The sequence below is a fragment of the Stigmatopora argus genome, chromosome 3 (assembly GCF_051989625.1).
Source record: "Stigmatopora argus isolate UIUO_Sarg chromosome 3, RoL_Sarg_1.0, whole genome shotgun sequence".
Classification (NCBI taxonomy): Eukaryota; Metazoa; Chordata; class Actinopteri; order Syngnathiformes; family Syngnathidae; genus Stigmatopora; species Stigmatopora argus.
Genome location: NC_135389.1, coordinates 11,927,275 through 11,953,714, shown reverse-complemented (window position 1 = coordinate 11,953,714; position 26,440 = coordinate 11,927,275). Strand labels below are relative to the sequence as shown.

Sequence of the window (26,440 nt, the reverse complement as noted above, 5' to 3'; positions counted from 1 at the left end):
CAATAATATTTAATAAATGTCTTTGATAATGTCATGAATGTTACGAAAAATAGAAAAGACTATACACAGAGACTATATAACCAATAAAAGTGCCTTCGTATTTCAAGAAGCACAGTAAAACTCCTCACGGCCAATAAGAGTTTTCAAGAAGCACAGTAAAACTCCTCACGGCCAATAAGAGTTTTGGCCATTACTTATTGGCTAAATGCCTGTTTCTTCTCAGGGGCGGGGATAAAAAATATAAAACAATGTTTATCTGAGGCTTTAATACATTACATTTGTGTAGGATTCAAGTTTATTCACCAGATAATTAGAGCTCTGTCGCATCGGCGGCCAAGATAAACAAGCGATACAAACCATTAACTTCTGGTGTTTTTTCTGGCAAAGAACATAAGCGAATTCAGAGTACACAATGCACATGAAGCTCTACTGACACGATACAATCGCAATAAGCAATCAATATCGACTTTGAAATTGTGGATTTCTGTCCCTGATATTGACCTGCTATTAAATTTCCGATCAGATCAGCTACTGGCGTACAAGTTCTCACGCTGCGTTAAAATTCAGGCGAGAGGAAAAACTGAACAACAATGCATAGGAAAATATGCCAGACATGTACTTTTGAGAGAAAATAATTGTGGAAATCCAATTTCTGGTGTGGAGAATATTGTCCTTATAGTTGACTGGGGAATTATAGTGGTGCAAAATGACAACACCTGGCACACAGCTTCATTTATTGACTGGTCCATAGAGAGGACCCTTCTGTTATGGTACATCCCACCCAGTTTTTGGTCTGCATTTTCCTCTACACTGTACTATAATGATGGCATAATGATGTGTTGCAGTGGCTGATGGGTATAGTGGATTCACAACCCTGGGCATGCAACAGGAAAGAGATTCCACTCTGAAGACCTTTGCACACTAACGCAAGGCTGTCTACAAACCCATTCATTGTGTACGTGTTGAGGGGGCGATAGTCGCACAAATGAGTTATGCTGAGAATTTTGGTTGAGGGTCCACAAGTAAGAACATGTTCTATTCCAGAACGTTAATGTTCTGTTATCAGAATTACCGGCATTTACTTTGTCATATTCCCTAAGAGTCTGTTTGGATGAGTATCTTTCTGCTTCACTGGCACAGCGGTTACAAGGATGTCAGAGGTTACATCTTTTGCATGTTATTTTTCGAAAAGTGATGTTTAAAACAAGTTTTGTAATACAGTAATACCTTGACGAACGAGTGCCCCGACATACAAGGAATTAGAGATACGAGTAAAATTCTGAGCAAATATTTACCTTGAGATAGGAGACAAAATTTTGAGATACGACCATATGAGACGCGATAGGCTGCTAATGATTTCTCGCCGCATCTCCCTCATGTAAAGATCTCTACAAGCACTGGGCGGAGCGTTAGTGTAAAGAAAAGTCACCAAATGGAAATTGTACAGCACAAAAGTCCGGCGAACTAACCAACTATTAACCACTGCACCATCGAGTTGCCCAATAAAATCAGCACTTTCAAAAATGATTAAAGCTTATGACTTACATTTCAAAAGAGCTGGAATGCAAGATGATCATTTGCTGGTCCATTCAGCTTTGTTTATGAATTTCTGGGAGAATGAAGGCTAGTGCACATACTTTCTGATGCCTGTTTGTTCCAATGTGAAATCTCAATTGAAAGTTGTTTGTATCAACGTCAGCCATCTGTAATCAAACATAAAGACACTCTAAGAACAGGAACATTTCCGCTTCTCTTCTTCCCGCAGAGAGAAGACACCTGATGTCTAGTGAATGAATGTTCCTGGTGCCAAAGCAACCCCACCTTGCCCACCCTGTCACTGGCAACAAGAAACCCAAGTTGACAATTATTATCTAGCTCACTGGGCTTGCTAATAAGATGACAGGATGGACAGCATCTGTCTGGCTGAGGAACACATTTTCTGAATTTAGGAAGTCCAATCAGTGTATTGAAAAACTCATATCGCCACAAAACAAGCAGATTATTAGTATTATTAGTTAGTATTTCATATGCCCAAATTAGACTAGCATCTGGTGATGGCACGGTGTATATCAATTGCAGTATTATTCAAATAGGCATACCACATTGTTCTATGAGACCCTCATAAATATGTTTTAAATGTAGGGTAAAACTACCATTGCCACCTCCTTCCATTGTTTATAAGAATCCCTTGCACAGGAACGGGGAACAACAGACACTCACCACAACAATGAAGAAGTGAACAATAAAAACCTGATAATAGCTCAGCCTGTGACCCAGATGGATTACTTCAGACAGACAACCTCCATGCCAGTCTGAAATGACAGTCTGAACTGTTTTTACTAGGACTGAAATTGAATAATCAAAGAAGGATGTATTAAGCAACATCATGGTCTGCAGATGTTGCAAACTAGAAATTTGGTGTTTTGATATGTACTATAATTTATGTGTATTGGTCTTAAAATCTATGATAAAAAAGGATATGCCATGATGTTTCTCACTACAATATTGCAGTGGCTTCTTCAATCCAGGGGCGCTTCCCGAGTTGACACATATGAAGAGTAATTCACAAATTGGCTCATGCCCCTGACAATTTAAGTGGAAGTGATGACTATTCAACAGATAAAAATAAATTTCACATATGTGCATATTACATAATATGAATGGGTCTGACATATTTTTCAGGCACATTTAATTAGTCAGTTTAGTGGTTTGGGATTGTGGCACGGAGTGGGTAAACCAAAACTGACCTATATTCATCTTGGTGAGAAGCAGGAAAGAGGAATGTTCAAAGGCAATGCCGCTTACAAACATGAAAAATAGAGGGATTTCAAGGAAATCAAAATAAGGCCTGGCCAATAAAAGTGACACGATGGCTTTAGTGGCTAATTATATATACATCTATCCATTTGTGCATTGAAACATGTTGGATTTCACATGAACAGTTATGTTCAGGGAAAGATTGTGGTTGCACCCTAATGAGCACTGTGAATACAGTTCACATAGATCTATATTTGGATCGAGGGGTCAACTCGGAGATTATGCTTGCAATTAATTTTCAAAGCGTCAATACAACAAACCTGGCACACAATATATAGACTTTGATTGAAGATTGATTATTAAACAAGCCTTTAAGGCTGGATTTACTTAGTTCAAGGTCCAAGTGACCTAATCCAGACATTTTCTCCCATGTGACTAAGTATAGTCCATTTCATGGGAGTCTGAATAGAAAAAAAAAAGTTGAATATGTATTCAAAGTAAACTTGCTCAACTATGATGGTGAGCCAGGGTGTGTATTTAGCCATCACCCAATCAGTGATTGATAATATGATCGTTAAGCAGTATTTAGGTTCATTAATTGATGACAAGTTGGAGAAGTTCACTCGTTCAATAATATTTATTCCTTTATTTTCCGTGTCTTCACAAGGGTAGAGGTGGGGACTGGAGCCTATCCCAGACAACTATGGTCAGCAGGTGCAGTAGACCCTGAATTGGATGCCAACCAATTGCATGACACAAGGAGACAGACAATCATTCAAGGTCACGCTCATACATTGGGGCAATTTGGAGTGTTTAACCAGCCCATGCATGTTATTGGGATGTGGGAGGAAATGAAAGTACATGGAGAAAACCCACGCAGGCCCAGGTATAACATGAAAACTGCACACAGGAAGGTCGGAACCCACCGGGGATTGAACTCCCGATCTCCAAAGTGTGAGACGGACATGCTAACCACTCATCCACCAGGGCCACCACAGTCTGCGCAGTACCCCAAATTATAACCTGAATCAGAACACCCTAATGGTTCCTACCACAACCACAGTCTCATCACAAATCCCTGAACATGAATAGTAGATCAACAGCAGTCCCGCATACCAGAACGGGTGTTTGACTTGAAAAAAAATTTCAGAAAATTTGATTTGACACTGCCCGCATTTTCTTTACTTTTGATACTCTTCCAAATAAGTTGACCCATATTTGGCTTTAACTACTAACCAGAAAAATTTCCTCTCAAAAACTAACAAGCTGATCTTAAGCTACAGTACTTTCAGTTCATGAATACCTCCTGGAGCCTTTGATAGAGCCAAAACATCAGAGCTTGGAAGAGAGCCGCATTCCCAAAGTTAAAACGACTATTTGTCTCATCTTGGATGAGATCCTAGATGTTCTTGACATCCATGTCAATGAGATACTCAGGCTTATTCAAACTAGTTCCTTCTTGGCTCTGCTCACTTGTTCTCACAAGATCTGACACATTCATAACTACTCTTGCCAGTCCAAAAAGAGGATCAAGGGAACATTTTAAACATGGGTAATAAGAAGGCAATGCCAAATTCTTTGATTGCCTTCATTGTGGAGCGTCTTGAATTGTCAGACTCACTAGTGCAGGGATGAGCAACTATGATGATCGCAAAAGCATAATTGTTGTAGATATTGTTCATTCATCTTCTGTATTGCTGATTCACACAAGGGTCGTCGGGGTGCTGGAACCCGGACGAAAGTCAGGCGTAAGAACCACTGCCTCATTGGGTGGCCTCTAAGGATTGTAATTGTAAAATTGTATGGTAATTGTATATATTGTTAATTATAAATTAAAAGTCAGCTGGGACTTGAGTGGTAAACATTTGAAGAAAAACTGATATCAGCATCTTGCAAGACTGATAACAATGATGAGTAATAATCACTTACGTGCCTATTGATTATTCTGTCTTGCTTTCAATTGATCTCTTTAACACAGTCTTATTATATGTCACGCTCATCTCTATTTGTCTTCCGCTTGATGACCCCCAACGTCATCTTGAATATTTATAACTGATCTCTGATGAGCATGCTAAATGAGTGTCAACATGAATTGGCCACATGACAGAACTAGGTTGTCTTTGATAAGTGCCGACTTGAGCCAGAAAAATAGGACAAGACGGACGGGGAGAAAAGAGACGTTGACCCCACAGGGTTCGCAGGGTACATGGTCGAACCAATCAGAGGTCTGGGGGAAAACCGTTGGAGGTAGGAATGGGCCGCAATAGAGAGGTCACTAGGGGGGCAGACCCCTGCGGTTGTCCCAGGGGTGAAAGTCATTGTCACAGGGCTTTAATGGGTTGCAAAATTCCTAAACTGACCACAACCTGTGAACGAACCGAAGAGCATTTGTGATTCAAATAGGAACTCTGGGGGTTGTACAACGAGGCATGTAGTTGGGAAAACTTCTGAGAAGGGACAAATGCGTTCCCATCGCCTCAAGGACAAGTTAAGCAGGTCGTCTGCTGGAAACATTTTTTTCCTCATCACATCTTCATTGTATTCTATATCAAAATTATAACTGGGTTTAGGTCTAGTCAGCAAACATGAATCACATACCAAAAGAGCTAAATTTTTGTAAAGCCCTCTAACCAGAAGGTAGTAATTTACACAATCTTTCTTCATTGTTCTATTTGTTTTTGCTTGGCATAAGGCACAGGAGCCATGTCCAAGCTTGACAATAAAATAATGTAAAGCAGTTAGATCATTCCTGAGTGAGCTTTTGGAGCTGTCCAGTTTTCTGGCCGGTATATTAAACAAAAACATAACTGTAAGGAAAACTATTTCCATTTCTTCTAGCGTAGGTTGTAAAGCGCTGTGGATTATGTTACAAGGTAACATGTTTAATTAGTAATTGTTTTATCTGTCCATACAGCATACATATTAGATGGCAAGTTGGGGTAGATATATAGATTAGATAATATTTCAATTTTACGTCAAATATTTCTCTGTTATCAGATGAACCAGAATTTAAAAAGAATCTGCAGACAAGGTATTCAATTCGGGGCTTGTTCTCGTTTCCCTATTCATGACCAATGGCGTTTGGCCCCTTGCATTGAGGAGTCCTATGTCACAACCTGTCCAAGCCCAAATTCCATTCCCATGTCTCAGGTTTCTAATCACAGTCTAAAACTACAACCGGAAAACAGATTAGATAGTCGTGACCTACAGTGTAGATGTCTACATCTTTACTGTTCATTACCAGTTTATCGGAAATTGTGCAACAAGTTGGAGTCTGCTCTTAGTTATATCCTCCTTGTTGCCCAGGTTCCCCTAGGAGGTTTAAAGCAGAGGCACTACTACTTATGTATCGTTTAGTTATTTTGACCTTAGTGTCCTGTCACAAAATTTATTGTCTGACAATGCCCAGTGACACCTCTCTGGCCATCTGCTCCTATTACCTGCTACGGGCATTTACCAAGCAGATATAATGTAGAAAATGTGTAAATGCGCTCTAATACTTGACAGGACCCTCAGAGGAAATCCTAAACCTGCTGGTTAATCTTCACTAAATCTCCACCCCCGTTTGGCTTTATCTTCCTTTGTTATCAGCGCCGGATCTGGGGAATGGCAGAGGGTCACAAGGGTAAGACTTCTTTTCCAGCCTTTGCTTGCATAGCGAGGGGCATGAGCGAAGAGTTGTGCATGCATGGGGGCCTCTCCTTGCTCAACTCTTCAACCCACCGCACTGCAGCCCCCCGACTCTGGCGTTTTTGGAAGTCTTTTTTCTTCATCCTGTCTTTTCTTCCAAATTCCCTTCCTCTAAAACACAAATAAATGTGTGATGGATGACTGAGCAGAGGCAACACCTCCCCCATCAATCTAGAGCCACCAGGCTTTGAGAAGGAGGTGGGAGCACGTCCCTTCACAGGCCTCCAAAAGACCCAACAGCGTGCCCCCCATGTCTCTCACACACAGCTACTGAATCCACATGGATACAGCCTGATAATCAGAAGGACATTGTTTGATTCTAGAAGCTTTAGATGCACGTTAAAGCACATAAAGAGTACTGTAACCTATCTGATATGTCATACAAGATCTTAGATCAGCATATACTGTAGGCAGCCATGTGATACCAACACTAACCCACACTGAAAAAAATTACATTATTTTAAGGCAAATAATGCAACACAAGGAACAAATGTGTGGAATAGAAAATGAAAAAAGCAATTGTTAAATTTAGTAGCTTCTTAACAGAGAAAAGAAAGAACCAGCAATTCTTTCTCTATCTCTCACTATGATTTTCTTTCTCTGTATTTCTCTCTCTTGCTCTTTGTCTGGGTGAGAGCAGAATGGACCAGGATTGAATTCCAGCATAGTGTCGTCACATAAAGCAAAGGAAAGGCTGAGAAGTGGTTTTAGAAGAAAAAAGAAAATCCTGGTATAAGCATCTAGATAAGTTTGTGGGTGGCTAGGAGGGTGGTGTTTGCTCTCTCTCTCTCTCTCTCTCTCTCTCTCTCTCTCTCTCTCTCTCTCTCTCTCTCTCTCTCTCTCTCTCTCATCATGTCTATAGGCACAGAGAAATCAGCTGTGCCTGAATATGGTGTTTACAAATACATTTGTGCTCGCAGGAAACCTGATATTTGTACAGGAAGCCAGAACCGCATACAAAAGTTTGCAATTGTAAACAAGTTAGTTCGTCTTGAATGCCAAATAATGTAAACAAAAAAAGGAAAATTTAAAGCTGTATGGGAACATTTCCAGGATGAACAGTTGATCCGAGTTAATTTAGTTCACTGTTACATTTAGAACTACCATACCTATTGTAGTGACACATCAATTAAAAAAAACTGAATTAATCAGCAGGTGAAAATATAACTTAATCCATTGATTTTTACATCATGTTTGATGAATAAAAACAGTTTAATCCAAGCATACATTAAAGTATTTCCACCTGAACTATTTTTTATGGAGAATGTGTGATCTAACTCCAAATAAATTTGATACCAACACATTGTTAAACAGATTGTGTTAAACCAACCATAAGAGTTGCTACTGTATCTTAAATTCCCCAAAACAAAGCTTTGCTTATATACACCCAATGCGCTATACTTAGTGGCCTTAATGATCATTTCACCTGGACTCTACATGTGGTGTTTAGTTGTACTAAAAAAGTGCTTCCTTGTTTAGCATTTATAAAGCCCCTGTGAGCCATAACATCCAAGAGGGACTTTAAAAAGTGGTCATTAGAGGCACACAGAGTGGAACAAAGTTTGTGACAGAACACGAGACAAACAAACAGTAAAAGTCAAAAGAACGCTGCAAAGATTTTCCATTTGAAGTTATGTTCCTATGCGCTCCAGCAGGCCTCCTCTCAGCACTATGTGGTATTTGTGCCCAGCTAAGATCCAGAGAGTGAAGACAGAGCTGCAAACTTTCCCAAGGATAGCATCCAGCAGCACACCACTGTTTACCCTCTCTTATTGCAGAACAGTTCCCATTTTCTCCCTGGTTACTTCCCGGTTCAGATACTAATTGGAGGAATCCAATTAGTATCTGAGCCAGAGCATAATTTACATGATAAAATCATGTATGCAAGACAATATGACATGTTTTCATGGTCACATTTACAGTTTTGAGTTGTTACTATGCTGCTTTGCAACAACTCAGCTTGTCGAGTTCTAATAGGACATTTTGAGGGTCACTTTCTCAGGATGTTAAAAGCACAAGAGGGGAGAAAGTAGGAAGTGCTCTTATCGCCAGCTTGCTCAGTCAGAGGAGTCTGTATAGGAGTAGCGACAGGAACGCGTAGGTGTGCATGTACAAGAGTCCCTGAGGTCTAAGAAAGCAACCTATTCTATTTCTAGGTAGTTTAACATTTGTGTGTGTTTGCAAAAAGGCCTGTGGTTGGTCCGTAGCTAATGCATCAAAATGCAAAAACAGGTTTGAAATTGACGGAAATTCCACTGAGCGATGACTAAAACTCTTTATCATTTTTGAGTTGACATTTTCAATGAAAATTATGATAATGATTAAAAGGATTTATATGATACCATTAGGAAATTAAATACACACACGTGTGGATTGCACGAATTTGCCAAGTTTGTGAAGTAGCGTTTGTGGGTTCGGGTGATAATTTATTTTTGTAAATTAAAAAATCTTCGGTTTAAACAACGAGTCCCCTCAGATGTAGTATGGTGTGTTTATCTGTGTGCTCTTCACTTCATCAAAAGTCCCACGGCGACATTTCCTTTCTTTCAATTGGCCATCCAACCCTTCCTTAAAAGCAGTTATTTTTAGTACATAACATCATTACAGAAACAAAAAATGTTATTGTCCTTTGTTTAAAACAAGATTAACACTTGACATCATCTTGCCTTGATTCTCCACAAAGATGTTTAAATATCTAATGCAGATCACAGACACATCTGCCAGCAGTTGAGAGAATGAAGCTCCTGGTGGTAAACTGCTATTACATAACCTGGAACTCCCCCACCCGCAAAACACACACACACACACACACACACACACACACACACACACACACACACACACACACACACACACAGACTCAGGCATGAACTCGCGCGTTCACACACACACACACACACAAACGCATGAACTCGCGCGTTCACACACACACACACACACACACACACACACACACTCACGCATGAACTCGCGCGTTCACACACACACACACACACACACACACACACACATCTTCCTTGCACATGTTTTAGAGAGTGGCTGAAAACTGGGATAGGGCATTGATAGACAACCCACTGATTAATCTGTCAGAGCAGAGAGGTATTAATGTGATGTAAAGCTGGGTAATTATATAAGATCGTATCGTTGATCGCGAAAAAATCTACGTTTATCTGAATTATCAGTGTATTCTCCTCGAACATGGCGCCGTGTGTTTTAATTTGCAGGTTTACATATAATTGACCACTTGTTATGAAAGATTATGCACATTAGTTAAGATAATTCAAATTTAAAAGCAACAGTAAAATTAAACATGTATCATGTATCAACTCTATTGAGGCTGTGACATAAGCACACAGCCAATAGATGCCGAAAATAACTTCCTAAGGACTGATCACTGAAGTGTCTTAGTCTTGTTTGTCATCACATTCTATGAAAATCATAGGATCAGTCATCAGACCTAAAAAATGATTTTTTTTACTGCTTCACAAGTCAAATGATCATCTGGCAGTAACTGTTTAACTGCATGTAGATGTGGAACAGTGTGTTATAACAGAATCTTATAATATATAATACACATTATATTTTTATATAGAATGGATAACCTGCATTAGTAAATGTTGGGTCGTACGTATTAAGCTTTATTTGACTACCTTGTCTGAGTTGTTATTAATTCAAATGAGAAAGAATCCTAAATTATTGAAATATGAAGAAACTGTGGTATAAATCATATTATATAATACAAAATTTGACACATGTCATTCATATTAAATAATATATATTTTTTAATTGCATAATGAGAATCTTTGATGAGAGAGAAGCTTGGGCTGACTATTTATAAAAACAATACCACTACATCTAGCCAATGTACTAGGTGGATAAATATGGCAACTCTTGACAAGTGTTGGTGCCAATACTTCCAGTCTAAAATGCTGGTGATAGTGAGAGAAAAAAATTGAAGAATTAAAGAGACAATATTCCTTTCAGGTCACGAAGATATCTGTATTCTTTGCTGTGTACTGTTTCACCACAGTACTACAAAGAAGGTAGTTTCTTTGCATTCCCTGTTGATGCTACAGTAAATTTGTAAAAGTAAATGGATATTACAATAAAATTTCACAATCACAAATTTTTACACACCAATTAAATCATCTGAAAATTTTGTCAGAGTATTCAAAAATAATCAAGAGGAATTACACAGATCCTCCAAAAATAATTAATGGAACCCAACGTAAAAACATTTTGGGCTCCATTAAAATCATATCTCGGCGCATACTGAATGCTAAATATCTTAGATTTACTCTCGACTCTACAAACAAGCAAAGGGATTGAAAAATTGACAGTGTTTAATTAATGAATGAATAATTAATAGTGTATTCTCTTCCAAAAATGTCCCAAAATGATTGTATTAAGCGCCTGGCCTGTTAATGACAATAAATCTGTCTCATGGGGTTGAATTATGGGTGTTTTTGGCATACATTTCGTGGACAGTGACCCATCCTGCATATCCAACTGTGCTTTCAACAGCTGCTAGAGTGTTGGTGAAGGATGGAGATCGCAGAAATAATTTTCGCCCGAAAATGCAGTGGAAACTCACACTGAGTGGCACAGGGGTTTCGCACCAATCAAAAAGCCGGATAAGGGCTCCACTTTGTGCTTTTAATCTCAAGATGAGAGTGACACACAGAGGTGGAAAAAGTTATGTGATACAGTAGGTGTGCTGCCTGACACACGGCAATAAAGAGTGTGGTTCCTCACTCTCTATTTCACACGTAACTGACAAAACAGTCGAACAAATAACAAATGGGAGAAAGGATTTTAAGGTGTTTAATGTGGGATTAAAATATACTCGCTTTTTGTCAAAGAGTACAGCAGCGTCAATGAGAAATATATGAAAACTCCCTCCTTTGTTTTAACATTATCAAATATCACACAGTAATGCATAGTTATGGCTCTTTCTAATGCTTAAAAGATAATTTGTGTACATTTTCTCACTGTCAAATTACTAGCGTTATTGAGCAGAAATATTGGTGCCAACACTAGTCGGGGGTTGCCATATTTGTCCAATTAGTCAATGAATCACTAATTACCCATGTTGTAATTCACACATGCTTGGGAAACATCCTTATTATTTTCTAATGAACGTGTATTGTGGAGAAAGTTAAAATTAAGATCCACAGGCTAGCAGACTTCATCTTTATGAGCACAGCAAGCCATTCCATTTGAGATTTGTTGACTAGGACCTAATTAGACATTGAGCGTGTCTTACGGTGAAATAATAATAATAATAAGAAACAGTCAGGCCATCGATATGGAACTGTGTTTATCTACTCCAAAGTAGGCTCAGAATCATTCTTGTATATTTGGACATGTCAAGTTTCTACACAAACTGTGTTTTTGGATGGGTGTCTTTAGCATTATTTTTCTCCTCACTTACGCAGCAGCTTTGAGAAATGTGGTCAATACTGATTATTTGGCTTCCAATTCAAAGTGGTACTAAGAGACTTTGGACAGACCGGATGTGGCCCGCGGCCCATGCCTTGCCCATGTCTGCAGTAACACCTACTTGCCATACTTCTAGCTTTATACAATTAACAACAATTGGGTGTACTCCCTTAAGGACTTTCCCAGACAAGAGTGCTTACCGTATCAATACTGTTCTAAGTTCCCTCCCTTGCCTGCAGTGCTGTGGTATTATATCTGGCCGCTTTGTGCACAGGGGGGATTTCCAGCCACTGAAACGGTGAGCTGGTTGGGAATGGGCAATCGAACTCTGGGTAGCTTTTTTTTGTGATGATGTGGGAACTTACTGTATAGTGATAAACATCCCGGAGTCAAATTTGGGGGAGTAGAGAAACCAAGTGACACAGAATTGAAATGAAACCAGGGCAAATCTCCTTAAGACTAGACTAGAGTCTAGATTCTTACATGGAAGCACAGAGTTTTGGTGACAAGATGTTCCAACATGTTTGCAAACATGCGGATTTGGATATACATTGTTCTTGGAAAAATATTGTCTTTTCCTTCGGTAATCAATTATTTAAAAAAATACAGTTTCAGTCCCATTCCAATTCCTAGGTTCTAAAGTATAATCCAGGAAGGCTAATACAATATTTAAAAAATCATGTACAAATAGATTTGGTCGTAGTAGTTAGCTTTTAGACTACATATGACCTTACAAATAGCAGCTCTTTTACAAGCAACCTAATCAAATGTCTCTCTCAATGAGCAAAAAGACATGTCCGTCGGCCATTAACGAGCAGACAGAAGGTTAATCAGATCTACTCTGCAAATGCAAAAAAAAAAACAGCTGCATGCAACAATTCTTCTTTGGACAGACTTGTAATTGCAGAGAAAAAGACGGACAGATGCAGCTTACAAAACAACTCGTGAAGAGGAATGTCTGCCATTTGGTATATACAGTACAACAGATGAATAGCTTTTGTTGAGGGGTTTCACCGGGCCTGGTTGACAGAGAGCTAAAGTCAGCGTGCCCCAGCCCAGTAGACAAAGACAGACCAGTGTATTTCACTCACAATTTTTCTCCAGGGGCCTTTTCAATGCTAATCCAGTGGGTCTGAGAGGAGCAGCAGGACAGGTCAGTAATACTGCTCCACCTCTGAGGAGGCCTGTGACTCTGGCAGCATTATGACGCCAGATAAAGGAGTGAGAAGCTGCCTTCTGTGTAGCTCAACTCACTCTGTTCTCTGTCGAGCTGAGCCTGATCCTGATCCCTGACACTGGATTGGATTGATATTGGAATTAAAGCTGGCAGGTCAGTGGCTCAGTTTGATGTCCAGGTAAACTTCTGGAAAGCCTGATGCTCCTAAAGTTGTCCCTCATTCACAATGCAGATTGGTTAAAATCAAAATCAAATCAAATACAAACATACATAAATTCCATAACCATGCTGCTTCCATATTTTTGTCTGTTTTTGGATCCCACTCTTCCCCAGCTCGAGACCATACTTGCAGATACCCGTATTATCCCAACCCACCATTTCCAAATGTGGCCAATGTTTGTGAATCAAAAGCACTCTAAATATGTCACATTCCACATGGTACCTATCTCTGTGGTGGGAGGACTTTCTCACAGAACTTAAACCCTATTTTTCTTTGAATGAGAGTGCTCTATTGTTGTCCGAATTGTCCATCCAAACCCTAGCAACTTCCCCAAATCGGTATGCTGTAGGAATTTCTGGCTCCACTGCCAACTCTAGCTACCTGGTAAAGGGGATTAGGACTGCTTTATACTTTGGTCAAGAATGCGGAATGACTGAACTCCTGACCATGTCAGACAGGCTTGACATTCAAACCCTATGCAGCAGAGATCCCTTCAACCTCTGGGTCATGTTGCACAACATACAATATGATCATTCTATTGTATATATTCTAAAGATTTTTATTTATTAGGTAACGATGACTAATTTGCTGCCATTTCCTTGAACAGATGCCCAATCCATTTTAACTGGGAGGGCAAGCAGTGAGCTTCCAGTAAAACTGGATCGGCAGTTTATTACAGCCAATGCCATGAAGAAACCCTTTTAACTGTAATATTTCTGGTCTCAGAGTATATCAATGAAGTTGGTATTTAAATAACATCCTCTTTATCCAAAACCCATCTATGCACAACTTGAGACATTAAATTAATAAAAACTAATATCAATACCATGCCGGTATCACTACAGTATGTACACTAGCAGGAGGCTAACACACTGAAGCTCTTCTCTGAATGCACATGGAGGACATTCGATAGATTTTAGATGAGAATGTTGACTTGGAGTTTTGGATACCAAGGATATTTTCATCGCCACAAGACCAAGGGAAACAGCACTATCTTGACCCTTGAGAGTATTCAATAGGTTCCTTTAAAGTTTTGTTAATTATTTTGTGCATATATAGTGGCTTGGTTTCTTAGTAGACAAACTAAAATTGGTCTGACAGACCTCAAAACTAAAAGTGAAATTAAAATCTATCGCAAGTAAATTAAAAGTGCAATTCCCATGTATATCTCTGTGAATCTTGCAGCTGTTGAGACATTTGCTTTCGTGAGGGGCAGGTAACACATAGTCCATCAAAGTATAATCTAGTTTTTTGTTTAAAAGGCTTGACCAGAGACAACTGAGCCTCTGGCCCGACACCTAATGCCTTCCTCCTAGCACCAGGGGCCACTGAAAGATTCCTCAGGCCTGTGAAACCAGCCGGCTGTGCACAGGGTTCAAAGATTCAACAAATTCCAGGGCAGATCTCAGGGGAGAGTTACTTTATAAGTGACCACAAAAGTCTGAAAAAAAGCCTAATATTTAAGTAATATTACTAGATATATTTACTCCACTGACAGTGCATACATATACGTAGTGTACTAATCTGGTTTGTTAAAGCTAGCGATACACTGTAGATCATTTGATGCATTTCAGGTATAAAACTTTACCGAAAAGCATATGTGAATTAAATATAGCAGTTCTTGAACTCAAAAATTAACCTTCATCACTAAAACATTGGTTAGTTGATGGAACTAACTTTCAATTGATGGCGAAGTTGATTGCTAATGAAGGATGATTGAGAACTGCGTGTGTGTGTGGTCAAAGTCTAAATGTCTTAAAGTCTGTCCAGATGGACGAAGGACCCCAATAGACGAAGTGGGGACATAACAGAAACCTTAGTATCAAAGGCAGACAGGATACATTCAGAAATGTAGCACTTCTCAGTAGCACATGCATGGGTATCAAATAAACTTAACCCTGCTGTCAGAATGGCTGTCTGCAAGGAACTGACTTGAGTGTCATGACCTTGAGAGCAGAACTCAAATGTGGGCATCCACAGCATACAGACATTATTGAAGTAATCTGCACTGTCCCAGTCTGGCATGCCAGATGGGTCTAAAATCGACTTTTGAGTTGATGGAACTCTCTAAAGAGGCATCTTCCGTTCCGGCATCATCATCAGAGGAACAGAAGGATACATAAGAAAGGTGGCACCTGTCAAATGGTGACCACACACCATTACACCAAATTTTCCCAGTTAATTTCCTTACATGTGACATCGCATCCCATTTCACTGTCAAAATGTATTGAACGTCCATCACCATCAATTGCAGCCAATTAGTAAATATTTAAAATCAAATACATTATAAAAATTAGATCCTTTTTTCCCAATTCCAATGCTCTGTTTAACAGGTGAAACTGTAAGGATAACTAATTGCCCCTTCCATCTTTTGATTTTTCTAAAGGCACCCTTTGGAGAAAAACGTTTGGCCCTGGAATCAAATGAACTGGGTTTTTGCATTTCTTTTTATGCTTCTGCGCATGCGGGACAGTTTGAGCAGCGCATGGTGGAATGAGTGGGAAAATGACTAAATTAAGTGGGCTTATACAAGAAGGAAGTCTGAGTAGTCGCACAAAGACATTGTACTTATACGGCAAACAATCGTTGTGCATTGAGTCCATCTTTTTTCTTTGCTTATTATGGCCATTTGTCATCACCATTCATCCCCGGAGTATAAATCTATGAAATGTTTTGCTTACAAAGTATGACTTTAAAAAAAAGTATACATCATATTAAAGACAGTCTGAAATATGCTGACAAATGTATCTGACTGGAAACACCCCGTTTTTCCAAACGACAAGTAGAATAAAAATCAACCATAAACAGTTGCTACACATTCCTAGAAATCCTCTCAGATATGAATACCAAGAACAGGAAGCGTGTGCAGTCGTCAACGCACCACTATCGTTCCATTACACTGTTCAGTGGTTTGTCAACAGATTTTGTGCAGTTTCTTAGACAGTGTGCTGAACATCTTACATCTTTTAACTACAGCAGTTTCTTAGACAGTGTGCTCAACATCTTACATATTTTAACTACAATTACAAATACTCTACATTTGGCTCAATGCAAAAAAAAACCTAACAACAAACAACATGATACATTTACAGTCAACATTTTTTGCTAGTTAGATCAAGTTTAGTGTGAAGTTGTTCTTTCAACGCCTCTAATAATCAAATTTTTAAAAAAATAATTCGAAAGGTGCTGAAATTTGTTGTTGAAATTGAGTAAGGTTATGAATTTCATTAGTACGATGTTTGCGTTTAAACTGGCCGCCGTTCAGGCGTAGGAAAAACAGAGACAGAGACAACCATTCACACGTCTAATCATACCACCACCAAGTGGGAATCGATCCCAAAGTCAGGCGAGTGAACCCCAACACCATCAGTTGGTTAATCAAAACACATTAAATGAAAAAGAAGCTCAATGCCTAAAGTGTTGAGAGTCAATGTTTACTGTCTTGTTTGCCACATGACACAAACATCCATCCATTCTTTGACAGTTCGAAAAGTGCTTGATCACATGGGAGGAGGGCAGGCAGCGTCAGGATCCAACGATAATTCAAATGAGCAAAAATCTGTCAGCTGAAAGGTACTGTATGTCTAAAATGATGGCCAGCTGAGCTCCAAGTATTATCTCTTTTCTCTCTATCGACCTTGCCAAAAAACACAGCGTAGAAGGGGAGTCCTAGGAATCCACTGAGGAAGGCCATTGCTTGACAGGTTCTTTAAGACTTATTGCAAAAGAGGTGAAGGTTTGATGGGTTACTCTATACAAAAAGTAACAGACTGAATTAACCAATATCGTCAATTTCTGAGAATATTTTTTTAAAAAAAAGAGAGAGAACCGACCCAATATTCCAAGCTACAGTTATTTTAGTTCACTGGAAAATATGTAGCCGCCTGATGGTGTAATGATTCACTCGTCTGACTTTGGTGTGGGCAGGATGGGGCTCAATTCCCACTGGTGGCGGTATGATTCTGTGCTTATCCTCACAAGGGTCGTAGGGGATATTTTTGAGTGTCCAACCAGCCTACCATGCATGGTTTTGGATGTGGGAAGAAACCAGAGTACCCAGAGAAAACCCACACAAGCCCGGGGAGAACATGGTACGGGATATGAATGAGTGAATATATTAACAGCTATCACATGTTCTATATGCATTATTTTATGTCAAAGTCAATATAAATCTATTAAAATTGAGTACATGTACATTGTTTGGCTCTATTTTCTTTTTAGGTCTGGCTCGGGCAAATTCTTTGAAAACAAATTAATGAAAATCTATTATTCTAGACAGTTGAATTGTGCCAATGTTTATGACCTCGTTCTTTGTGCATCCACACCTGCTGTTTTGTGTGCGGACAATCAGTCTTATTGAGTCAGTCATTGACAAATGGTTTCCAGTATTTTACCAACAATAGGGACAATGAGGAAAAAAAGCTTCAAAGTACGTGGTTGATGAAGTTGGAAGAAGCAAATAATAAATAATCATTTTTTTTTAACATTACAACCGCAAATTTACCATGATACGTTTGAATTGAGAAATACAGAGAATAACCATCTTATTAATCAGGTTTGTTTAGACTTTTAAACACTTTTAAAGTTATTTACAAAGGAAAGACCCTAAGCGAGACCTTTACAGATTACAAAGATAAATTCCCTCACTTGGACAAAGGCAAATGGCCCTCAAAATAACTTGTTTTAAGGCTAGAAGATACTTTTAATGTTGTTTGTATGGTGACTGCATTGATTCACGACAAATGTACAGGAGGTGGATTTTACTGTACATACAACATTTTTCATCTCATTCGTGGACCCTTTGGCACCGCAGTCTAGTGTCCGGTCTGTTTATATGCAACGCTCAATTGTAGTTTGTTTTTATTAACTATATAGTCAATATATTGTGCTATTATCAATTGTCATGTCAACAAATACTTCAAATTTCAAGAAAACTTTGAAATTTCACAAAATCATCTCTTAGTTTGATTCTGTTTTTTTTTTCAGAACTGTGCATACTGTATGTGACACATTAAATGTCTACAAGGAGGACTTTGTCAAATAATACACACAAGGCTGAAAAACTGAGGCATTTCAGTATCACATCCCAACATGACCCGGGAATGCTCTTTAGCAGCCCAATAAAATGTATGTAGTGGTTCCATCTTAAGGTCGCCAGTAGGTACTACAACGAATGAAATCTGAGTTTCAAGCATCTTTGTGTAGTTGGGCTCACATCATATTGACATATTTATAAACCTCCAAGAAAAAGACATTCATTGTGTGTTATAGAAAAAAATGCATTAACTGCCAGAAAAAAAGTTCTGTCACTGAGGCCATTGACAAATGCACTCAGAGGAATCTAAGAGGTCTGCATGTCATTGACCAGAGGGGTCCTCTCCGTCCAGTGCGCATTGTTGTTCCCTAAAATGCCTGAATTGTGACGAATCCCTAATATCATTAGGCTTCTTCTTGCACAAATGCATGTCCAAACATAAATATCTATTTAGGTGTAGATTCTTCGACAAAAGTGATTTGAACTTTTGACAGGACAAAGCGACCAGGGAGCAAATGGGTATTCCACCAATTAAAAAGAGTCGACCATTCTTAATAAAATGATTAAAATGCAATTAACCTTTGATGGAAAAGGGTAACCATCAACACGGAGAAAGCATGAGTGTGTCCACATAAAAAACTAAGGCAAGTCGTCTCTGAAGTCGTTTCTGAAAGCATTGTAGTTTTCTAAGGACACCAATTGCAAGGCTAATTTGGATAAAAGTACCAATGAAACAAATGGTTGTAATTTTTATATAAACTAATTTTTTAACCAACTATTTTTTATAAACTAATGTATTCATTAAAAATAACTGTACAACTAGAGGAAAGATGAAAAATCTTTGCAAATGTAATAAAGGGATCTTATAGGTGAGGTCAAACACCTCCTAGCAAAGTACAGTAAAAGGATTCAAGATGAGGGGGTTCAGTAGAATATTATGAGATTTTAGTCATTTTCCGGAACCGGAAGTTGTTCGCTTTCAAGGGCATCAACTTTTAGTGAAGTAAAGTCTCTGTGAGCACGTTACTTTTTGCGTAATCGTGGGAGAAAAAGTAAAAAATTAAAATAAGGATAAAAAACGTTGCATTCATTATTTTAGCATCAGTCCGGGGTGTCCGCTGTTCGGGGTCTGCGGACATCAACATGGATGATGTTAGATCTGTGTGAAAAAAACTGATTTGGGAATAATTTGGGGGATTATTTAATTCCTGTAAATACAATTTTGATGAGAATGACTTTATAATGTTAATATAGGCAACATAGTTTTAAATGAGAATATTTTCAGCTAGTGGTGTGCCTTGAGATCTTTTCAATGCAAAAAGTGTGCCGCAGCTCAAAAAAGGTTGGGAAACACTGCAGTAGAACACGGGAGGAGGAAGCGGGGAGATTGAGCATAACAAGCAAGCACACATAAAGCCTTTTTTTCCCCCACTCGCACGTACTCCCACCGCCCCTTTCTCTCCCTCTCTCCTTACTATTACAGCAGCATTAGAACCTGAACTGCTCAACTGTTCCAAGATGTCAGAACTACAAAGCTCTCTTGAATGAGGGAATGTGGGGCCCAGGGTGGCAAGAGAGTCTAGAACAGCTGGCCCAGTGATGGGGCCTCTTGTTTCCCTCAACTCTACAGTCACTAGCTGGGAGAAGACAGGGACATTTGGTGAATGAGTATGTAAGGGACAGACATACTTCAGAATCTAGGAGGGATGAGCAGTGATCACCAGCTTCAAGTCATCTGGACCGAAACAATCAGCGAAGATTCAGTGAAGAGTTACAAGTGATGTATCCGCCTAAAGGTCACACCGTGCTGTGCTGCACCAAAAATGTATTCTGGTATGACTTAACTCTGATGCAAAATTATTGTCTTCCCCAAGTAAACAAGGGGAAAAACATACTACAGCAGTATGAAAACAGAATAAATGCCGACTGGAGTTCCAGTTAAAAGGCTGCCGAGCATGGTAAAGAAACCTATAGCAGAGTTTAAGAAGTCAGGTCATATTTAAAAAATGTAAATATCAGACATTAGCAAAAAGAATCACAAGTGCATCTCCATCTGCTTGCGCTCTGTGCGCAGGAAGATGTGGAAAATTACAGAGTGCCCCGTGCGGCTTCTATTTTATCTTTGGAGTCAGGGGAAGTGTCACATAAAAAGGATGAAGATAAAAGGAAACAAACTATTTTAGACAAGAATGGCCTACACATTGAGAGGTTGATGCTCAGTACACAAAGAGTTGCGTGAGATTTAAGAGCACCCGAATGTAGCCACCCCATTATAAACAATCTTACAACAAAAACTCACTTCTGCATATAGTAGTCATAGATTGTCAAGTATCACAACGACAACACAATCTTTTATAGAAACAGCTCTTCCTCAAACTTACCATTCAAAATTCCCATCTAGCTAACCATAGTTCATTCACCAAACCAAACTCCAATACTATGGTGCTTTTTATGGAGGTGGGGGGGGCACCCAGGGAGGTATTCAGCGAAGATTAGAGCCAGTCTTAAAACCGGATCCTAATTGTGTACATTTGTAATTATACAATGGTTCGCCTTTTCCCTTCTGAGTGGGTTAAACATCTGGAACTGGGTATCCAAAGGGCTTTCTATTTAACTGCAGGGAGAAGGATTAAGATAGACTGCTGCATACCAGAGACAGAAAATAAGAAATACAACAATTTAAGGGGAAAATATTGTAAGATTCACAGTCATGAATACTTGGCAGCTGCTGGGTAGCAAAAGTGTGCTTTCATATCAGTGCTCAAGCATGTGAGGTAAGTGTTGGAGAAAGCAAGAGGGATCATCCCTGGAGTTCCTCTTTTGGGGCAAAAGACAAAAAGTAGATAAACCAGACAGCTGTTGAGTCAGCCCAATAGCCTCAGCTGCCACAAGTAATGCTCTCCCAGCAGCTTTTTGGAGGCAGTTGACTGACTGCACACTCAAGCCTCCACATGCAATGTTTTTAGTGTCATATGATTAGGTTTGTAGCTAAAAAAGTTCCTGTCATTCTTGCTAGAAAATCACGTTTGCTCATTCATGTTATCCATTTTACAGAAAATGCCAGCATTCAAATCCAGCGTTAAATCCATTTGACATCAAATAAAAAATAAAAATGACATAGTTAAAAAAAGTTTCACCTATGTTGTAAGTGGCATTCTGGTCGACTATTTAACAATCTGATGGATTGATTCAAAGTGCAGTAGCTGTCCTGTTTATTTCAATTGAGGTGTTTATATGGAACATTTTGAATGGGTTTGGGCTTCTATCCTAATTCAAATCAAAATAGTACCAGGTGCCACGTGAACCAGGCTCGTGTACAACTGACAATCCTTCAAATACTTTTTGTATTTAATCTTAGAATAATTTTAGGAAGAAAATCAGTCATTCATTCTTTTTCTGTGCCGCTTAACCTCACAAGAGTCACAGGGGGTGCTGATGCCTATCCCAGCTGCTTTTGGGCGCCACGCGGGGGGAACCCTGAATAGATGGCCAACCAATCGCAGGGCACAAGGAGACAGACAACCATTAACGCTCGCACTCATTCCTAAGGGCAATTTAGAGTGTTCAACCAGTTTACGTGCATGTTTTGGGGATGTGGGAGGAAACAGAAGAACCTGGAGAAAACCAACGTAAGCCCGGGGAGAACATGCAAACTCCACACAGTGAGGAGACCTGGTATCGAACCCTCGACCCCAGAACTCTGAGGCCAACGCGCTAATCACACAACCGCCGGGCCACCTGAAGAAAATTAAAAGGCAATTATTTCAGAAAGCTCATATTGACAAAAGATTATGAAAATGATTAATTCATGGCTCCTACTAACTAACTTTCTTATGGCCTTTCCTTTGAAACTTGAGAGGACGGTAATGTAACTCCTGATAGGTACAATCTAAACACTTAGTCAGGCAATTGCATTCATTTCCTCCGTTTATTGTTACACACAGTTACACAAAGAGAGCAATCTTGCACAAATCATTTCTGCAGCATTATTGAACCAACTGAGAGGAAGCTTAGCTATGTGGGAATGGAAAAAACAAGCAGCTAGAGTGGGGGATTATTTAGCAATTGAAGTAAGTTTCCAATTTAAACCCATTACGCATTATTTAGAATGTATTGAAAATTAGGGGAAATTGGAAAGTGATTTAGTTTTTTTTTTCCTCGCAAAAAAAAAATACATCAGTCATTGATGCAGTCTAGTGCTCATCCATTCCGTTCTGTATTTGTGTATGTTGTCTTGGTGTGCGTGTGCATCATTCCACTTGTGTGATTTGAAATGTTACAACTTTGGAGGGCTTACAACATGAGTACATTAAAATATGTATAATCGCTTGCCTTGGCGGGTGGCATTCACAAACTCACACACATGCAGATGACTCACAAGCCATGACATCTGGTTAGTGTTGAGTACATTGTTAGAGGCAGCAGGGGGATCTAACATTTAACATAATGGAAGGAAAATGGGAAAGCTATGAAATAAAATGACCAAATTTGAATATAAGACCTTGAGTTATCCATTTCTGTTTTTTCCTCTATTAACAATAAGGGACATGACTGCCAATAACAGACAACTACTGTGGACAGATTGGTTGCACTCTAAGTTCAACAGGAAAAGATGGACACAATGGGGATGAGGAAAATAATAGATCTGGGTTGATACTTTCCTGAAAGTGTGTTTTAGACTGGAAGAATTCCTTAAGAGGAATTGAAAATTTGGATTTATAATCCAGAGGGAAATAACCATTTACAATTTTCCGATGAAAAGACGCTGTCTATTTCGGCAAACAATAAAGCTGAAAAAGGATATTGGATTCGTGCAGGTGTACCCTTCAAATTTGAATTTGGTTGTTAATTTAAAAAAAAAACATAAAAACAAGGCAGAGGGTTAAAGAGGTACAGTTGAAAATTTTTCGTTTGTTACTTGGCTTAACTTTAACGACTTTAAAAAAAATTGAGACCAATTGGCAGCATTCTTGGGACAGCATGTTTCTACACACTACGCGTTTCAACAGCAGTGTGTCTGGCATATTTGTAACAATCTACATTGCAACAAGACTTGGAATCTTTTGGGTGTGTGCGCTGTTTAATGGTTCCTGGAAAAGTTATTGCAATTGAAATATCATGCTAAATTTTCCAACAAAAATTTGGTGAGATCATGCTGAAATACGAGAACATTATCTATGCTATTTGTGATATCTTCCATTACAGTTACACAAACATTCAAAGTCTTTTCTGAAGGTTATCTATTCACATTTTCACTCGCTCAACTTTCAGACTTTATTGCTGGTTCCTGTTAAAGCTACATTTCTATAAGGATGAAATTGGTTCATAGTTTGAGATCTGGTGAAAATGAAACTTGACAGGGGAAAAAAATGTCATCGACAGTGTATGGAAATGAGCTCTGAGCAGAACCAAAGCGAAATAATCTGTAGTGAATTTATCCTCTCATCCCTCATTACTGCCTTCTCCCTGCGGATTCATCTGGGAGAGACAGTGGTAGAGAGAGGCTGTTGAAGAGACCCACCTCCCTCTTCTCCCAGCACTGACTCAGGAATGCTTTTCTTCTCGTCCCCTTAGCCCCATGTGTAGACGCCCTCTCCGCAGGGTGTGTTTTGCATGTAAAGCAGGCTGCAGATGCTGTCCGCAAAAGGGACCAGGAGGGACAAGGGGGACAAGGACACAAGGAGGCCCTACTGCCATGCCACCCGCCTGGCCTCGCTTTACTGCCCACCCCCTGCGCGCCTCCCCTTCTACAACACCTCTCATTACTTCAGCCTTCCACAGTCCGAAGCCACCAAACACCCACCCACCCCCGCTTTACTTCCCCGGGTTGATGTGCCACCCCTCCATCACCCGATCCCTTCATCCACCCCTCAAGCATCCCTCTGCCACCCTCCTCGCACACGCAGTTGTGCGTCTCCTGGGAAACTAGCTGAAGTGGTGTATGGAGGCACGCTGAGTACACACAAACACGCTCGCGCGCAAAAAAACACACTCACAATTACAAGTTCAGTGGATAGAAAGACCTGAGAAAAGGCGTTTGGTGGAGGGGGAGAAAAAGAGGAAAGAGAGTGATCACCTCGATTCAAATGCATCTTTACAATTTTGTATGCATATTCAGTTTGACATGACAAAATTCAGGGGTAATAATTAACAGTGGATGGCGTACATTAATATTGCATTTGACAGCAGACAGGTGGCTGGCTGGGAGCAGATGTTAGGATGGAAACCAGATAGAAAGAGAATAAGAGCCAAAGCTGGAAGAACATTACAAAGCGTTTCATAGGCAACTTTGTCGTCTTTGTCGAAAATTCCAATTGAATAAACATAACATTGGCACACTTTGCTTGCCTACGTGAACAAAATGATAGAATAGTACGGAACAGATTGAAGAAAAACGCTAGTTGCAAAATTACTTTTGGGTGTCGTAGATTTGTGTTTGAATAAAGTAAAACATGGTCTATCCAGCCATTGGACACAATACGCCAGAATGTAGCCAACACAGATGTAATAAGAATGTTTTCCATCCAAGCTCCACTACTTCCATCGACAGTATATCTGTGGCACAAAGCCCAAATGTTTTTATTCCCCTCAAATGTGAGCGCAAAGCAACACCTGACAGAGCAATAATTACGACAGGATTGAAAGGTTTTTGATCATTCTGGTGCCTGGCTCTATTCTTTAACAACAAAAAAGGAACCATTAAATAACAAGAGTAAACATTCATTTCCTTCTGTAAAGCCTGGGAGCGAGGGAAGGCTGCTGCCACCATTGTGTGGCGCCGAGATGGATGTGTTGCCAGCACACCCACTTGTGCGGGCTTCCCTGTTTTCCTCCGAGCTTTTATGTTTGGCCCAAACTTTTCAAATCTGCACTGTAACTTATTCAACTCTGTCCCCCAATTGTTTAACACTTTTTACATTCCTTGATAGAGTGAGAAAGGACTGTTGACCTTACCATGCTTTTAAATAATGCACATTGTTTTAGTCAGTGGGATTCAATGCTGCTCAAGGGGACATCTTGCTACAGCATTTGGAGTCACTCAAAGTTATTACAAATTCAGGTAGTTTTTTAACCGCTAGTGTTTCTCTCATACCTAGTTCACTTTTTTTCCATCAGTTTTATTGGAGCAAATGTTGACTACATTCTCTGCATGAACTCATTTACTACTTTTAACACCGATAGACATCCAATCTAAAAGTGAACGGACTGATTGGTAAGCCAAGTTAATAAATTAAGGTGAGCAGTGACGATAAATAAAAATATAAGTGAACCTATGTGCCAAACGCAAGTCAAATTTGATGAGGGATATTTGTGGTAACTAATATATAAATAAAATTGCATGTTTTCTTAATTTCTGATTTCGACATCACATTTAAAATTGTAAATTCTGCCGGTCTTTATGTTAATGTGGGAAGAAGTGGACGTTTTTAATGTCAAGATGGGATGAACTGCTTTGAAGACGCGAGATGGTCTCATTACTTTCTCTTTTCTTTCCGAGTGAATTCGGTCAGCTAATAACTTGTGGTTGAGAGAACGCTCACATCTGCCTAATATTCAAAATAGTACATAATTACAAGACATGCTATCATTTCGCACCTCTTCAAAACAATAAAACATTTCTTAGAGCTTGTAAAAATTCTTTTCTAGAGAAAAATATAGCTGCATTTTAACTTTTGGTCAAATAAATGATAGTTTCTTAAGTATGCAAATGTTGAAGAGAACTACTGCATGTGCCATCTTGTTTCATATGTAATGTTCTGTAATGAAACAAGATTGATTAAAAAATGCCAGGTAGGAAAAAATAAATCAGTATCAACATAAAACAGCAGGCCAGGGTTTTCAATAATAGGTGATTGGTCAGAAAATTGTGAATGATGCACACCTACCCCAAACTATTTGGACAGAGACTCCGGTTTCCACCCACTAATTCAGTGTCCCCGGCCTCGTGCCCGGAGTCAGCTGGGACCCTCGTGAGGATAAGCGGTTGAGAAAATGAAGGAATGAATGCCTTTAGCTAAAGGAATCATCATCGCCATCTGACAACAACAGAAAAATGGGGAACGGGTGGACTTGAACCCGCAGAGGTCGTTGTCTTGAAACACACCACACGAAAGGCATT

General features: G+C 39.4%; 1 protein-coding gene across 1 annotated transcript in view; it reads right to left on the bottom strand.

The window, feature by feature from the left end:
• ccnd2a (cyclin D2, a) overlaps positions 1-26,440 on the bottom strand; it is a 112,858-nt gene that overhangs the window by 77,288 nt on the left and 9,130 nt on the right. Inside the window, exon 2 of the mRNA XM_077596136.1 lies at positions 1,546-1,703. The gene's annotated coding sequence lies outside the window, so the exon portion shown is untranslated. The remainder of the gene's footprint in view (positions 1-1,545; positions 1,704-26,440) is intronic.